Raw genomic sequence first — 14,989 nt, 5'->3', positions numbered from 1 at the left:
TACAAAATCAGCCTTCCAATATTATTGTACAATCTCCTTGAATTGATGGTGTTTAGTCCAAAAATTCAGAAATCGAAATGGTTTGACAATAGGTTCTTCATCAGTATCACAAATCATATGAAGTGGGGTGTGTTATACCCCATTTTAACCAAGGTCAAATTAGTGTACAACATATTGGTGATTTCCAAATTAATTAACTTAAGAAGTCGCCACCTAATTATTTTTAAGGTAAATTAGGATACCTAAATTATTAACTAAGTAATACTAAAATGACTTCAATTAAATGGTCTACTAACTTAAGATTCTAGGTAAGGGTTCTAATTATCCTAAAGAAAAGGGGTAAGGCATCCTTTAAGATCCGTTAAAGACAGTTACCGGCCAAACTTAGGTTAATTAGAGAGAAAATAAAATAACCATTAAAAGCTAAGAAAAAACTAGTATTAATTAAATCATGGCAAAGTAACCTAAAAAAGTTAAAAGTATAAAAACCTTAAAATATACTAACTTCATATAGAAAGATCTAAAAAAAATGAAATGAAACAACCATTAGTTTAAACTTGATTTTTTAGCGAGAAAAAGGAGTTTGAATGAAATATGCATAATTTGTTATCTTCAAAATAGCTGGCCAAGTCAAATGCTTTTTGTTTAAGAAAGAAAATCTTTTTTATGAAATTGAATTAACAAGGAAATCTTGAAGCTAAAGATAATGAAATATATTTTGCCTTGATAAAAAAAATAAAAGATTTTATCCAATTGAAAGCCTTTTATCTTCAAATTCGCCTACTCATAATTCCCAAAAAGAATTGTGTTTTAAAGCTCTAGACATATCAACATTTTATAAAGTTAACATTTTTAAAATATAAACAAAAGACATACAAATCTCCCCTTTTACATTCTCAAAATAACTCACTTTAGAGTTCAAATATTTACACTTTTGTTTTTAATTTTAACAAAGGTTTGTGAAAAGTGTTAGAAAAGTTGTATTTAAGACCTTAGTTTATGAAAAAGTACAGCTTAAGGCAACATACATATTCATTAAAAAAAAGGGTCCAACTTTTTTGCAAAACAAAACTTTCTCAAACTAACAAGCGAGTTAAGCAACAAAAGAACTTAATTTATAGGTCATTGTTCTAAGCCAAATTAATATATTAAACCCAATATCTAGAGGAGGGGAAGGTGAGCTACTAGGTTTGCTTAAGTTCTTAGTTAATTAGTTTGCATAAGTTCAAATATAAATTGAAACGAAACATAAATATAGGTGCCAAAAGAAAGTGTAAAATGTTAGTCAAAGATAACAACATATATGTATGCATAAAAAATATAAAGCTTTGAGATAAGGATGAAATGCGGGATTTTCTTTTGGAATGAGTGAATCATTCAGAATTCCCAAGTGGACAACTCGAGAGAGAAGGCTACGCGGTCACACGGAAAAAGATCCGGACACCCCGCGCATATGCCAACTCTCCTAAATTTTGGATTTGGAAAGAAATTTGCGGGTGCACAAAACACACCTCGCGTGTACATGTGATAGTGTGAGATTTCCAGAATTGGAGGAATTATGAACGGAATGACATTTTATATAAAGCAATAACAAATAAATAATTTATATAAAGCAGTAACAAATAATCAGTTTATACCACGTAAGCATGATAAGTAAAACATTTAGGCATTTAAAATAAAACAAATAACAAAACGAAACCAGCAAATGTTAAAAATTTAATTATTAACCTAAGACTGTTATGGTTTAGAACCTAAATTCCGCAGTGAAGTCGTCAAGCTGTTATACCCCATTTTAACCAAGGTCAAATTAGTATACAACATATTGGTGATTTCCAAATTAATTAACTTAAGAAGTCGCCACCTAATTATTTTTAAGGTAAATTAGGATACCTAAATTATTAACTAAGTAATACTAAAATGACTTCAATTAAATGGTCTACTAACTTAAGATTCTAGGTAAGGGTTCTAATTATCCTAAAGAAAAGGGGTAAGGCATCCTTTAAGATCCGTTAAAGACAGTTACCGGCCAAACTTAGGTTAATTAGAGAGAAAATAAAATAACCATTAAAAGCTAAGAAAAAACTAGTATTAATTAAATCATGGCAAAGTAACCTAAAAAAGTTAAAAGTATAAAAACCTTAAAATATACTAACTTCATATAGAAAGATCTAAAAAAAATGAAATGAAACAACCATTAGTTTAAACTTGATTTTTTAGCGAGAAAAAGGAGTTTGAATGAAATATGCATAATTTGTTATCTTCAAAATAGCTGGCCAAGTCAAATGCTTTTTGTTTAAGAAAGAATTTTTTTTTTATGAAATTGAATTAACAAGGAAATCTTGAAGCTAAAGATAATGAAATATATTTTGCCTTGATAAAAAAAATAAAAGTTTTTATCCAATTGAAAGCCTTTTATCTTCAAATTCGCCTACTCATAATTCCCAAAAAGAGTTGTGTTTTAAAGCTCTAGACATATCAACATTTTATAAAGTTAACATTTTTAAAATATAAACAAAAGACATACAAATCTCCCCTTTTACATTCTCAAAATAACTCACTTTAGAGTTCAAATATTTACACTTTTGTTTTTAATTTTAACAAAGGTTTGTGGAAAGTGTTAGAAAAGTTGTATTTAAGACCTTAATTTATGAAAAAGTACAGTTTAAGGCAACATACATATTCATTAAAAAAAAAGGGTCCAACTTTTTTGCAAAACAAAACTTTCTCAAACTAACAAGCTAGTTAAGCAACAAAAGAACTTAATTTATAGGTCATTATTCTAAGCCAAAGTAATATATTAAACCCAATATCTAGAGGAGGGGAAGGTGAGCTACTAGGTTTGCTTAAGTTCTTAGTTAATTAGTTTGCATAAGTTCAAATATAAATTGAAACGAAACATAAATATAGGTGCCAAAAGAAAGTATAAAATGTTAGTCAAAGATAACAACATATATGTATGCATAAAAAATATAAAGCTTTGAGATAAGGAGGAAATGCGGGATTTTCTTTTGGAATGAGTGAATCATTCTAGACACGAGCTAAATGCAAGATAGGTCGCTTCTCTAATTTGGATAGAGGTGGAGTCATATTGCAACTCCATACGCGCCCCCGAGTGTACATGTAAATAAAAAAAAAGTAAAGAGGAGATTAGTGAGACGATTCAATTTTAAACGATAGTGAAAATCAAATGTAGAACTAAGCAAAATTATACAATGTATATGTTATTACAAACACAAGATATGCAAGCGTCAAATAAAATACTCATTAGCTATTGAAGACTTCTGAACCAACTAAAAAAAATAGCTAAATCATAAAATATATATATTGAACATAAGCTAAACCTCAAATTCTGCATATTCAACTAGGAAGAAATAATTCATAGCCTTCATGATATCAAACAGGCTTCCATGCATATCTCTAATAGAATATAAAAGAATAAAAACTTATACTCATATAACGTGAACAATGAGGCTACAACCATGACTCTTTTGATATTGATTTCTTTATACATAGCCAACACATAATATTTTTTAAAAATAAAATAAAAGAAGAAACGAAACAAAAAAAGATTATACACTAACAGAGAGTTAAAAGAAGGCTTAATCTCAAGTTTTACATATAGCTACATGAGGGAAATCATATGCAGTGTGAGATAATGACATGCTAACATTTATCACTTAATTTCTAATTATGCCAAAATAGAAGCTATATCCTTTAGATATACTTTTACATAACAATATACGAGCTGTAATTTTATAATATAAAGACACCAAATGAAAAATTAACTAATAACCAAAACTGATTTCATGTGAAACTAAAACGGAACCATTCTTTCATTCACAACATCTAAAACGTATAACATTTGAATGTCGAACAAGAAGGGTCTAGCAACTGACAACTTTGAAACCAACTAGAAATAGATTAAAACAATAACATCTTTCTCAAGCTTAAGATAAACTAAAAAAAAAGCAAAAAAAGAAAAGTTGTAAAACTTGAAACAAAACAAAAATAAACTGATTTCCACATTATAAACTCTACCTAAATTAGAACAAGTCCAAATCTGTACATGTCTCAAAAAAATACAAAATACTCTCCATATAACTTTGATCACAGCCAAATTAAGCAAGAATCACTCTGGGGATATAGATTTCTTAGAATGTATATTTAATCACGATGATAAAACAGAGATAAAAAGGGGAGTATTACCTGGTGCAGGGCAGTGAACAAGGTGCTTCGATCACAGGTCTACACTCGAACAAAGGCGAGCTTGAACACACTCAAAACAAGAATCCCGACAGAGAGCAAAAAGATGAAATGTATTAGAGCAAATATTAATACTTATGAGAGTATGAGCTGCCCCAAAATTCTTCCCAAATGCGAGTATTTATAGGCGATTTAGAGCTAGGGTTGTGTTTTGGGCGGGATTTTTGATTTTCGAATCTTTTCATTACTTTAAATCCGAACGTTGACAAATATTGGACGACTTACTGATCCTTCACGTGATTTGGATGAAGAAAACAACACTTGCTTCAGATGATACTTGAAATGGAAGAGCTTTAACTATGCTTTTGATATGGGTATTCTACAATCATGAAAAAGGGAAGAGGAGATGGAGACGTATCTGATAAAGCATTCTTTGCACGGGAATGGTGCGGCCAACGTCTGTCAAATGGTGAAAGTACTCAAATGTTTGCTGGAAGAGGAAAGAGTGACCAGCTGCGCAGCACCAAAGGAAAACCCTAGCTTCTAATCGTATTGGGTTTATTTGGGAGATGGGGTTTAGGCTGCTGAAATTGGGCGAAAATGGGCCATTCAAAGGCTAGACTTCGAACCAAATTTTAAAAGAAAATGGGCTGATTACTTGGTGTGAATATATTGGGCTTTTTTCTTTTTTCTTTTGAATTGTTTTGGACTTTTAACTTAATAACCAATACTTAAAATGTTATAAGATGACAACTAATAATTTACGTGAATAAAAAACATCAATATTTCGATTTTACGCTAATATAAATTACAAATGCAAAATATTGACGTGAAATATAATGACGACAAACAACTTTTAAAGAAAAGGTGAAAAAGTGATAATGGTAATTTCGATAATAAATATATAATTTTAGTAGATAAATAAATGTAGTAGTAAAAATAGTTGTGAAAAATGATAATTTGATACGTTATTGAATTAGAAGCTCGAAACAATGAAATAGAAGAAAGAAGGGTTAAAATTGGGTGTCAACAGGGTGATCTTAGGCATATAAATATGCCTAAATTGTCAATATGTTCCCATGAATCGATTAGATTGATGAATGATCTCTAGTCAATAGCTTAATTCTTGGTGTGACTTATGATGAATACGCACTTACACACATGATTAGTTGTTTCAGGAACTCTCAAGGGAATTGGAGTCAACTTGAAGAAAAGAGATGCAAACGAGCATGTAAAACGGCTAATGATGAAGGCCCCAGGGTCAGGCGCGACGCGCCAAGACCCAACATTCAGAGGCCTTTCTTAGGGGCCTTGAAAGGCGCAACGGGCCAACACTGATGCAGCTGGATCATGTTCGTGGGGAGATAGGAGGCGTGACACGTCCCTATTTTGCCGACTTTTCCAAGTTTTAAACATTAAATAGGATTCCTAATTTGAGTAGGATTTGTTTCCAACTTTTCCTACTATTATAAATAGATCTTTATGACCCATAATCGTCGTTCGACTTTTGATTTAAGTGTGCAAGAGCAAGAATTCAAGTTTGTAATAGGTTTTTATCCTTTAACTCTTCTATTTTTCGGAAATTGCATGAACTATTGTATTTTCTTGTTTTCTAATAGCGTGAGTGGCTAAACTCCCTAATTCTGGGGTTGTAGCTACGAATGAATTGTTGATTATTAAAGGCTTGTTGAATTAAATCTTGGTTGTCATTATATGTTACTTCTATATTCTTGTTTTAGTATTTTATGCTTGCGCACCATAAGATAAATTTACTGTCTAATCTTAAAATCGAGAGAGGAGAGATTAGATAGACCAGAGAATATAGAGAGCTCGGTCCACCCATTAGATTGAAGTGATTAGTGTTCAGGAGTGACGCCCAGACGAACACCTTGCTTGGTTATTAAATAAGATGAAATATAAATGCTCACCAGTTAGTCTATTTATCCCCGCTCAACGATGTAGTTAGATAGCTAACTAAGGTAGGCGACGAGAGGTGTATAACCCGAATCATACCATCAACCCTATAAACCAGTAACTTGACAACTGAAATTAATTCTAAGCTAATAATATGGTACATGATATTCAGTATATGCTGCAGCCCTAGAATTGCTTTTAACTTGCTTGAAACATTATATCAAAGTTGTTCACAATTAGTTACTTTCAATTAGTGCATAATTATTAGTAGATCAACAATAAATCATCAACTCTTGAAAAGGTTACCTTTCTACTTTTAGTTGTAGAAGTAAGTGAATATAAGTTGATCATAAGTCCTTGGGAACGATAACTCATTTCTTTAAGAATCTATATTACTTGTGCCACCACGTACACTTGCGTGTATATTGGGGAGCAACAAGTTTTTGGCGCCGCTGCCGGGGACTTAGAAATTGATTTATATTCAATCTTCTTAAGTCTACAATTAGAATATTCAGGTATTAATTACTTGATCTTAGCTTGTTTATTGCAGGCACTTGATTTTCAGGTCTGGCCCAGAAGGGAGAACTTGTCGAACCTTACAATGAACCCGAAAGAGTTTTACGTCAGCGCAGAAAAATGAATCAGGGACGACAAGGAGAATTGGGGTTAGGTCTTCCGGGAATCTTCGATGATGATAATCAAGACAACATAAATAACCCAGAAAACGTGAATAATCCAAGAAACCCGAATAACCAAGGAGTACCGCCTGTCGTACCCGCAAGACTAGTCCGTGATGTGGCAGTCCCACTCACAGCCAACTTGGCATCTAGTATTAGGAAACCTCCACTGGGAGGTAGATTTGAACTAAAGTAGAGCATGGTACAGATCCTCTATACTAATGGGCAATTCACTAGTCTCCCCTATGAGGATCCTCAAATCTATCTTAGGACTTTCATAGAAATTACCAACACATACATTTCAATTGGAGTCTCATCAGACTATCTAAGGTTGACTTTGTTCCCATACTCATTGTTAGGAGCTGCAAGACATTGGTTAGACTCTGAGCCACCAAACTCCATCACTACTTGGGATGATCTAGTGTAAAAGTTCCTGAGTCGATTTTTTCCATCCAAGAAAACCGCGAAGCTGAGGGGTGAGATAATAAACTTTGTTCAAAAGCAGGGGGAGGACATGTACCAAGCATGGGCACGTTTCAAACAAATGTTGATTGCTTGCCCACACCACATGCAAACCAATGAGGTACTTGCTCACACTTTCTTTAAATGTTTAGACTATAATGCTCGTTCTCTTCTTAATAGTGCAACAGAAGGACATGCCCTATCCATAATGAATGAAGAGTTCTTCGCGTTACTCGATAAACTTTCTGAAGGGAACCAAGGGTATGAGGGGGAAATGTCTAGAACCCCAACCCGAAAGGCTGCAGGGATCTTAGATGTAGACCAAGCTGCTGTCATAAATGCCAAATTAGATGCAATGCAACATAACATGACCTTACATTTTAAACAAATGGCTCTAAATCAGGCATCGGTAAATGCGGTAAATTAGGCAGCAAATTAGTGTGAGGTATGTGGTAGTGGAACTCATGAAACCGAGCAATGTGAGGCAATCCCGGATTCCGTAAATTATGTGGGTAAGGCGCAAAGGGGTGAAATGCAACAAAATTATGGTAGTACTTACAACCCTAGTTGGAAGAACCACCCTAACTTCTCATGAGGTGGTAACCAAAACCAAAATCAGGCACAAGGGGTTAACCAATACCATTCTCAAGGGGCTGGGCAACAATACTACAATCCTAACCAAGGCTTAAATCCTAGTGCACTAAAAGGGGGGATGACCAATGAAGAGCTACTCCAAAAGCTCATGACTGAAATAGGGACCAAATTAAATGCTAGAGTAGATAAGCAGGATGAGAATATTAGAAACATCCAGATGTCCCAGATGAGTTTAGAGAAACAAGTTGCGCAAGTGGCTAATTCTTTGAACTTGCATCCCCAAGGTGGGTTGCCCGGTGATACTGAGCCCAACCCAAAGCAATTGTATGCGGTAAGTACTAGAAGTGGGCTGCAATTAGAGGAACTAGCTCCAAAAAAGAGAGACACTGAGGTAAGTAACAAAGACAAGAAGGTGGAAGAGGTAGTAAAACGTTTCAATGTTAAGGTACCCGTTCCTCAAAAGAAATTACCACCTCTATTTCCGCAAAGGTTAAAAAATTAGAATGAAGATGAATGCTTCGGTAAGTTTCTCTCTCTCCTTAAACAAGTTTACATTAATCTATCTTTGGTTGACATATCGCAAGGTATCCCAAAGTATGCTAAATATGTGAAGGACGTTGTGGCTAGCAAGAGGAGGCTCACGAAATATGAAATTGTAGCAATTACGGAGGAGTGCAGCTCAAGGATCCAAAACAGACTGCCCAAAAAGTTAAAAGATTCGGGTAGTTTTACTGTGCAGATTACAATTGGGCAAAGTGTTCATGCCCGGGGGTTATGTGATTTGGGGGCAAGTATAAATTTGATGCCCTTATCTTTGTATCAAAAGCTTGGGTTAGGTAGTCCAAAATGAACCACTGTTATTCTCCAACTTGCAGATTGATCCATTTCTAGGCCAGAGGGGGTGGTAGAAGATGTGTTAGTGCAAGTAGGTTCATTGATTTTTTTGGTAGATTTTGTGGTCTTAGACTTTGAACCCGATTCTGAAGTTCCATTCATTTTGGGACGACCTTTCTTGGCCACGGGTAGGGCATTGATTGATGTAGCAGTTGGTCAACTTACCATGAGGGCACATGATAAGGTTGAGGTATTTGATGTTTACCGTGCATTAAAATTACCTTCTATTTATGAAGAGTTGTCTGCTATTACTGTGGTTGATCGCATAGTAGAATCACAAGTAGTTGTGCCTGAAGATCCTTTAGAAAGAGTGTTAGTGGGTCATGAGATAGAGGAAGACACTGAAGCTCAAGAGATTGAATCATGCTTAAATCTAGCACTAGTACACATTCGTAGGAATCAAGTGGAGTCACTAGATCGCGAGTTGGGGACCCCACCAAAGCCATCAATAGAAGAAGCCCCTACGATGGAATTAAAAACTCTGTCGGCTCACCTAAGGTATGCTTATTTGGGTACTAATGAAACCTTGCATGTTATACTTTCTGCAGAATTGTCTGACTTACAGGTTGGTGCGGTATTGAGGATCTTAAAGCGGAGGAGGAAAGCAATTGAATGGAAATGGCTGATATTCATGGGATTAGTTTGGTGTTATGCATGCATAGAATTTACATGGAAGAGGATCACAAACCCAAAGCACAACATCAACGTCGACTAAATCTTGTAATGAAAGAAGTGGTAAGAAAGGAAGTCATAAATTGGCTAGATGTTGGAATTGTGTACCCAATCTCTGATAGTAAGTGGGTAAGTCCAGTAAAATGTGTACCCAAGAAGGGAGGTATGACAGTGGTAAGGAACGAAAAGAATGAGTTGATTCTTACTAGAACAGTGACCGGGTGGAGAATTTGCATGGATTACCAAAAACTAAATGATGCTACCCGAAAAGATCACTACCCCGTTCCCTTCATTGATCAAATGCTTGACCGACTAGCAGGGCAGGAGTACTATTGTTTCTTAGATGGATATTCCGGTTACAACCAGATCTTGATTGCACCCGAGGATCAGGAAAAAACCACGCTCACTTGTCCTTATGGCACATATGCTTTCAAGCGCATGCCATTTGGACTTTGCAATGCACTGACGACTTTTCAAAGGTGTATGATGGCCATTTTTCATGATATGGTGGAAGACTTTGTTGAGGTGTTCATAGATGATTTTTCTTTCTTTGGGAAGTCTTTTGAGGTATGTCTCCGAAATCTTAATAAAATACTTGCTAGATGTGAAGATACTAACTTAGTTCTAAACTGGGAAAAGTGTAATTTTTTGGTAAGAGAGGGAATAGTATTAGGACACAAGGTGTCTAAATCTGGTTTGGAGGTTGATAAGGCTAAAGTAGAAGTCATTGAGAAATTGCCCCCTCCCATTTCTGTAAAAGGTGTGCGTAGTTTTCTTGGTCATGCAGGTTTTTACAAGCTATTCATCAAGGATTTTTCCAAGATTTCCAGACCTATGTGCAGTCTTTTGGAGAAGGAGGTGAAGTTTGACTTTGATGAGATGTGTTTGAAATCTTTTGAGATGTTGAAGAGGAACTTAATTGAGGCTCCTATCTTAATTGCTCCTGATTGGGAATTACCATTTGAACTCATGTGTGATGCAAGCGACGTAGCAGTGGGTGCAGTGTTGGGACAAAGAAAGAATAAAGTGTTCCATTCGATCTATTATGCAAGCAAGACCCTTGACTCTACACAAGATAATTACACAGTGACTGAGAAGGAAATGCTAGCTCTAGTGTTCGCCTTCGACAAGTTCAGATCGTATTTGGTAGATACTAAAGTGATTGTTTTTACTGACCATGTAGCTATTAGGTACCTATTCAACAAGAAAGATGCCAAACCAAGGTTGATTCGATGGATGTTGCTTCTCCAAGAATTTGACCTTGAGATCAAAGATAGGAAAGGTACTGAGAATCAAATAGCAGATCACTTATTTAGGTTGGAGGATTTTTCACATGTAAATGAAGGTGAGCAAATTCGGGAAGAGTTTTCAGATGAACAATTGATGGCATTAGATATCTCTCAAGTGTCATGGTATGCAGACATTTTGAATTTGATAGTAAGTGGGTAGTATCCTCCGGGTGCAACCACCCAACAAAAGAAAAAGCTCAATCATGATGCTAAGCTCTATATCTGGGATGAACCATTTTTGTTCAAGCAAGGTGTAGACCGGGTTGTGAGAAGGTGCATTCCGGAGTCTAAGGTTCACAAAGTGCTCGAGAGTTGTCATGCTAGCCCATATGGAGGTCACCATAAAGGAGAGCGCACTGCTCATAAGGTACTACAATCTGGTTTCTTTTGGCCCTCGTTATTTAAAGATTCTATTGCTTTTGTGAAGGGCTGTGATAAATGCCAAAGGTTGGGTACTGTTTCAAAAAGACATGAGATACCGCTAAGTAACATTTTGGAGGTGGAAATCTTTGATGTGTGGGGTATTGACTTCATGGGTCCATTCCCACCATCTAGTGGAAACCAATACATTCTTGTGGCTGTGGATTATGTTAGTAAATGGGTTGAGGCGGTCGCTCTTCCTTCCAATGATTTAAGGGTGGTGATAAAGTTCATAAAGAAGCACATCTTTACTCGCTTTGGTACTCCAAGGGAAATTATAAGTGATGGAGGTAAGCATTTCATTAACCATCTTGTTAAAAACCTTCTTGCTAAGTATGGTATTCGTCATAAGGTTGCTACATCTTACCATCCTCAAACGAGTGGCCAAGTGGAGGTCTCGAATAGAGGTGTGAAGCAAATTTTGTAGAAAACGGTGAATGCGCAACAGAAAGATTGGTCTGAGAAATTAGATGATGCGTTGTGGGCATATAGTACTGCGTATAAGACATCAATAGGGACTTCTTCCTATCACATAGTGTTTGGTAAAGCATGTCATCTTCCGACAAAATTAGAACATCAAGCTTATTGGGCAATTAAGAGGTTGAACTTGGACCCTGTGCTAAAGAGAGTGAATCAGCTACATGAACTTGAGGAGTTTAGGCTTCACGTGTATGAGAATATCAAGCTTTACAAAGAAAAGACGAAGTGGTGGCATAACAAGCACATAGTAGCTCGTACTTTCAATCTAGGAGATAAGGTACTACTCTTTAACTCTAGACTAAGGTTATTCCCTGGAAAACTAAGGTCGAAGTGGAGTGGTCCTTTCGAAATGTTCAGAATGACATAACATGGGGCTGTTGAACTCAAAGATAAGACTGGCCTTACATTCTTGGTCAATGGGCAAATGGTGAAACACTATTTCGATGAAGATTCAGATCGTGATCGGGAAGCTCTTGAGCTAAATGATGAATGATCCAAGTTGCGTCTTGCCACGACGTTAAATCAAGCGCTACATGGGAGGCAACCCATGAACAATATGTAATAGATATGTAGTTCGTGTTTGAAATTTTGATTTTTATTGTTTTAGCTTAGTGTAAATTTGTAGAATCTAGGAAGTTCTTTTAGTTTTAGTTAAATAGGAATTTTCATTATTTGTAACTTAGTTTGTACAAAAAAAAATCTGGAACCAGGCGCACTGGTTGGCGCGCCACGCCTGGCATCGAACGTCAGAGCGCCCTCTCAGGCGCGCTGAGAGGCGCGTCGCACCATGGGTCGCATGTCAGAGCGCCTTCTCAGGCGCGCTGAGAAGCGCGTCGCCCCTCTCATCGCCCCACTGCCCAGAAAATTTTTTAACCAGGTTTTAACCCGGTTCAAACCGACCCACTCCCCTTAAAACCCCAAATACCAAATTCTTCCCCCATTCTCCTAAATCCTAACCGATCCAACCCCTCAAATCCCTCAAACTTTTCTCCATTCTTCTTCCCTAACTCTTTTCATTCTTCCATTAAACTCCCAATTCCTCCATTAAAACTCCCAAAACTTTTCTTCTTCTCCACCACCAACTATATATCCTCCACTCCCCCACTTCTTTTTCACTTTTACACCATCATTCCCCAAAAAAAAAAATCTTTCTCCTTCTCCTTCACCGACTACCTAATTCGACCCCCTCCCTAATTTTTCTAATTTTTTTTCCTTTTCTCTAGTTTTCTTTTCTTCACAGGTTACAATGGCACCAAAAGCTAAGAAGGTGGCGGGTTCCAAGCGGAGTATACATGGAAAAATGTCTAGGTCCTCTAGTGGTCGGGAATCGGTACAAAAATTTGGCAAAAAGGCTGTCCAAAGGTATGGCTGGGAATGGTTCGCATGTCAACAAGAGGCGAAGTATATGGGTGACGAATTTGTGAATGAGGTAAGATTGCAGTCGCAATTTCCTGTTATATATCAGACTGTGCTTGAGTTAGGGCTAAACTTTATATTTGACAATCCGGGAGATTGCAATTTGACATTAGTGAGGGAATTTTATGCTAACTGGCTTACTAAAATGAAGTATAAAACGGTGTCGGTTAGGGGGAAAGATGTCAAGTTTTCTGCCTGAATTCTGAATGAATTTCTAGGAACCCCAAATTATGACCCTACTAAGTTTAATAGTTTGAAGGATAAACCGCCTTATAGGGATATCCGACATACCTTGTGTGGGGTGGATTCAACCGCTAGGTGGGAGCGCAGTAAGGATACTGGAAGGCATAATACCCTCCATTTTGCTAACTTTAATCAAGTTGCTCGGGTGTGGCTGAAGATAGTGTGTAGTATGTTGTTGCCTACAAAACATTTGACTGAGGTGACAAGGGATATGGTGGTGTTAGTTTATATGTTGATGAAGGGAATGCCCATTAATGTGGGGGTAATCCTGAGAAAAAATATGATGAAATTTAGGAACAATTTGAGGTGGAGATTCTGTTACGGGAGGTTGATCCCCCGTTTTCTGAGGGCTGAGGGTATCAAAGAGGAAACGATCGACATGACTGTTGCTTATCACCCGGATCTTACGGGTAAGCTAGTTGATGTGATGAGGACTAAGACATTTGACTCATCTCATGGATCGGTTCTATCTGCCCTAGAGAGGCAAGCCTGTGACGATAGTGTTATGGCTAGGATGTTTGGGATGGCTGAGTTGCAATTGCGGATTGGTGGACGTCTGGTTACTGATGTTGAGATGGAAACAATGGCAGAACGTTATCCTTTGTCTGAGAGTGCAGCGTTTTTGTGCAAGACTGGTCCTGCCTTTTTGGAGCCTATGGATGATGATGAAGCTATTGCTGATGAGGCTACGGATGATGAGAAGGATGATGATGTGGATGAAGAGACGAATGCCTTGATGGTGTTCGATGGCGGTGATGACGAGGCCTAGAGGCCCCAGGGTGTATTCCTAACCTTATACTTTGTTTAAATTGTGCACTGAGGATAGTGCTTATTTTTAAAGTGTGGGGTGGGGTAATATTCTCTGTTTTATATATTTGTTTACTGCTTTATCGAGTCTAGTGTTAGTTTTTAGTTAAATATTTATTTTTTTATTTTGGGTTCCTCAACGTTTGTTTTCGGTACTTTTACTGAGGATTGTCCCTTTAAACCGTATAGGATTAGTTTATTGCTTTATTGAGTCTTAGAGTCGTCTTAGGAGTGACAATTCCCAATGGTAGATGGATGACGACCGTCTTAAGGGAATATTAGTCACATAAAGGAGTAGGATTGAAGCACCAACCTTGATCTTTTGAAGCTATTTCCGAAAAAGTCAGCCAAACGTCATGGGTATTCACAAGTGAAAAACTGCAATAGAGTGTTAAACTTGTAACAAGCATGTGTCCTTAGTTTTGACTCAAAATAAAAATAAATGGGCATAATTGTGTAATGATACCGTAATGTAAATTGTATGAGCATGTTAGTTGATATATCCTTATATGTGTCATGATGACATGAGTGGTGAGAATTGATTTGTTTTTGCTTAACTTGATGTCTAGAACTTGTCTTGTGTGTGTTGAATTAGTAGCTTGTATGACTTAGGGAATGTGATTGAGGCGTTTCTTTGAAATAGTCAATTCTTAAATCTACTTGTATGCCTACCATTGAAATTATCCCTAGTGAAACCCCATTGAGCCTTTAGCCTTGTTTATTGATAAATCACATGATAAGCCGAAATCCGTTTGTTGATACCAAGTCTTTTGATCCTATGAAAATCATAAATGCACTATGTTTAAGAATAAGGATTGAAAATTGTTGGTTGATATAGCCAAGGGTGAAATGCTACATTGTGTGGAAAAGAAAATTCTATTTTGGCCCTTGTCCTTAGTGACAATGTGCACCTCGACT

This window comes from Solanum verrucosum, unplaced genomic scaffold (genome assembly GCF_900185275.1).
Source record: "Solanum verrucosum unplaced genomic scaffold, falcon-dt-bn FXZP01000177.1, whole genome shotgun sequence".
Classification (NCBI taxonomy): Eukaryota; Viridiplantae; Streptophyta; class Magnoliopsida; order Solanales; family Solanaceae; genus Solanum; species Solanum verrucosum.
Note: the sequence above shows the minus strand (reverse complement) of the source record.